The sequence below is a fragment of the Natrix helvetica genome (assembly GCF_964273705.1).
Source record: "Natrix helvetica genome assembly, chromosome: 6".
Taxonomy (NCBI): Eukaryota; Metazoa; Chordata; class Lepidosauria; order Squamata; family Natricidae; genus Natrix; species Natrix helvetica.
In genome coordinates this window covers 47,238,833-47,243,160 of record NC_138553.1, presented here as the reverse complement: position 1 = coordinate 47,243,160, position 4,328 = coordinate 47,238,833, and positions in this window count along the sequence as shown.

Below are 4,328 nucleotides of genomic sequence, written 5' to 3'. Positions count from 1 at the left end.
CCTGTTCTGTAACAGATTGTTTTGTGTAATGTTTTAATCTCATTAATGAAATGTTAACATTATCCAAATAGCAGAATTTATTCTGTAAAGAGCCTAAGTCAGATTTATACATCTCCAACCTCTTTTACCATTGACCCAATTGGTAACCCCCAACTAGTATCTCAGCTCCATAAGCACAAGCCAGTATAGCCAGTGGTAAAACATTGTGGGAACAGTAGTGTAAATATTTGAAGGATCTCCCATTGCTTAAATATCTAAGATAAGCATGGCTTTGTACTACTAAAGATACCTATGATTTGTTTCAATAGAAATTCTGCACAGTTTGATCTGTATCCACTGAGAAATGTGAATATTCCATGGTTGGTGCACTGAAGAAATCAACATAATAGGTTGATTTTCTCTTGCTCCAGAAAGGCTTCTTATTCCTTCCAGTCATTTCCCTTCTTTCATCCTAGATAAGGTTCTGTTTCTCTTAACTGTTTCTTTTGTGCCTTATCTGACTGCTTTGTTTTCTTGGACTATCCTTAGCTCCCAGGCTTTTGTGAAACTAATGGCTTAAGAAGATACCACAACTGTGATTGTAAGGCATTCATGTTTATCAGAATTCTGATTATCCGTTTCTGTATCCATGCACTTTTTTCCATGGCAAACATCACACTCCTCTGTAACTTGGTCTGCCTTTCTATAGATGCTTTTTTTTACAAAATTGACCGTTTTTTGACTCATGCAGGCATATATTTAGATGCAGTGCTAGAAATCTATACAGTATAAAAACACTTAGAAATTTGAAAACAAAACTTTAATTGCTTACCTATAAAGACAAGATTTCTATGAACAACTTTTATAATTTTGCCACAAATCCCAGGTGCTTTGACTTCTTCCTCAGGACATGGGTCAGAGTTAGTGCAGTGGTTAAGGCATCAGGCTAGAGAGAACTAAAGAGACTCTGAGTTCTAGTCCTACCTTAGTCACAAAGCAAACTAGGTGACTGGACTAGTCATTTTCTCTGAGCCCTAAGAAAGAGACAGTGGCAAACCTAAAAAATCTTGACAAGAAAACTGCAGGACCTTGTCCAGGCATTCTCCAAGAATCTAATACAATTGAATGGAAGGGGAAAAAACGTAAGTTATAGAACATGGTTCATCAGTTCCCTGATATATTGACTGTTCCATGTTTATAGATGGCAACTCAAAATATTGTTATTTTAAATCAGAAAGTTACTATGATGAGAAAGCGAATTTCCTTTCAAGCACTGCAGAGAATAATTGTTATCAATAATGCTATCAGAAAACCCGACATTGGGGCTTTACATAATACACTTGGGAACTTCAGAATGGATGTGATAGCAAAAATACCCCTCAAGCAAATCAAAGCAGGACGTGATCGATCATGGACAATTCATTCTTCCAGGACAAAATATAATATATCCTTAAAAACACTAATACATTTGAAGGGAATCCAATATCAAGTTTGGTTTCTTGACAGTCACCACTTACTAGACCTCAGAAAATGAAATTTCAAACACTATTTCCAAAACCTAAAACAAATTGCCACAGCAAAATACATTTTTTAAGAGTCCAAGATGAGAGATTGTATGTTGTATTATTTCTTGACCAAGGGGGAAGGATTTTATGCTTTTCTCCCAATTCCTTTCATCTCGCCAATCTTCAAAGACAGAAACAGTAGATGAACACCCACTGGTTCCTTATCAGGGTGATCATGGTTTTTGGGAATGTTATTAGCACATGATCTAATATTATACCGATCATTTTGAATTTGAATTCACAAGATCCAGCCTATATTCCAATTTGAATTGCAATGTATACACTACAGCTTCCACTATATCAGTACTTCAATTCTTTTTAATATTCCCCTAAGAAAAGGGGATTGTTGTTCCCCTTTAGAAGTGTGAAGGAGTCTCGATGTCTACATTTATAAGGCATTGTGAGATTAATACGTGTTTTTTTCAAATAACGGTTTAAAGCAGGTGGTTTCTTATTGAATTCCATTGGCTCCAAAAAAGCCTTTCAATTTTAATTTGAATTACTCATGTTTCTAACTCATCCCCTTTCGGATATGTACTGTAGTTTCCTCCCTCATATGCAGCTGAGAAAGGAACACTAAATATGTACAGTGACTACTATTTCCTGTTTGAAGAATATCCATGCCTCTAGAAAAATCTTAGACCCTTATCAGGACTAGTAATTTTTATTCTGTTTTTTTCATACTGTGATTAGGGATTCTTTTATTGAATTATGTTCAGGTTTTGGCATATTTCTCTACTTTATTTGCTCTAAATATTGATACTTTCCTCTGCATTGAAGTAGGAAGAGGAAATATTGAAGATTTCCTCTGCATTGAAAAAAATAGCTTTTTCATTCTTTGCGACCATGAATTTAAAGGGGTCCTAATATGAAATATTGAAATGTAATTGGTTTTTATAATAATAAAGATGAGCGGTACCAGAAGATTCAGACAGCATCTCCTTCACAAGAGACAAGTATTCACCCACTGTATTGGAAAAATGGAACAAACATACTTTTGATGCCATAAATCTCACTCACACACCATTTAAAAGTAGAATGCTCACTGAAATCTTGTCTTGTAATCTTAGCATTTTAATAAATACTCTTAAGAGTTTTTAGATTCTTTTTTTTTTGGAGTAACTGCTTCTAATCTAGCTGCAAGGAGGGAGACAAAGTTGACATTAACTTTCCTACCATTTTATAACTACTAGCTTAACTGAGTTGTAATCATTTTAAGAAGTAATGTGCAGTAGCTGAAATGTGCACATAAAAATGCTCTGAGGCAGATTTTACATAGTTCATAAATCTATAATTTGCTGGGGGTTTTCAAATGCCAGCAGCTGGAGGAGTTACAGGATTTTGTACAGCTGATCAAACATGCAGAGGCAAAGCAGGAAGTAAATTCCTGGGAGGGTTGAGTGATAGCTATATGTAGTTATAGGATGTATAAAACTATACATCTATCTATTGGTAGATGGTTTCTACTTAGAGATTTACAGCATGGTATTTAGTAGTATATCTTGAGTTATTTAGGGAGTTGTGGTATCAGTGTTTGATACCTTCAACTTGTATCTTGCAATATAGAAAGATCTCAATAATCCAATTATTAACTACATCAATATTTTACCTTTGCCACAAAATACAGCACTAAGAAACAGGAGCAATGTTTACATTCTCACAATGCTTCTGAATTCCGGACAATGAACTTTTATTTTAGACTTAACTATTATCATTACTAATTTAACAATATCAGGTCTGTTTTAATTTGTTATAGATGTATCTGCCCTTAAAACACTGTAGAACAACAATCTGTTCAAAATATCAAACTTGTGCTGTGAATTCAGGAATTATTTTAATCTGAATAGAAGTATATGTGCATTACAATTAGAATTAAATTACATTGTTAGAAGCATATCTTATAAACTTTGTCATCTATTTTTGCCATTTGGATTTTACAAAATATTTGGTGTAATCCATGCTTTATTAAAGCAGGAGGGAGCATTCCTAGTTGACTTATTTATTCTGTGAAATTTATAAGCAACCTTTTTTAAAAAGCAGCATTATTCTGGATGGTGTATGTAACTGGTACTTCTAGTTTCAAATGACAAAAATGTTAGCAAAAAAGTGCTATTTATTGCTTTCCCCTGGGAAAAGGCTGAAATGATCTTTTTAACAGGCTATATACACAATTTCTATGACTTGCCAAATTGTACTATACATACTATAATTATACTACTATACCTGTTACCATATTTCCATATGCAAGCTGTTATAGTCTAGATTTGATTATTTCATTTCTGTCTTCATGTTAAGCAACTTATTCATTTAAAGAGTTATTTAAACTGTGATATGTGAAACAAGACTAATAAATAAGGAGCATGTACAGGTAGTCCCCAACTTACAACAGTTCAATAGTGATTGTTCAAAGTTACAATAGCACTGAAAAAATGAGTTATGAACATTTTTCACACTTACAACCATTACAGCAGCCCCTTGATCACGTGGTCAAAATTCAGACACTTGGCAACTGACTCACATTATGATGGTTGCAGTGTCCCAGGATCATGTGATCCCCTTTTGTGACTTTCTGACCAACAAAGTCAGTGGGGAAGCCAGATTTACTTAACAACTGTGTTACTAATTTAACAACTGCCATGATTCACTTAACAAATGTGGCAAGAAACATTGTAAAATGGGGCAAAATTCACTTAACAAATGTCTTCCTTAAAAACAGAAATTTTGGGCTCAATTGTGGTCATTAGTCGAGACTACCTGTATATAAATTTTAAATTATAAGATTTT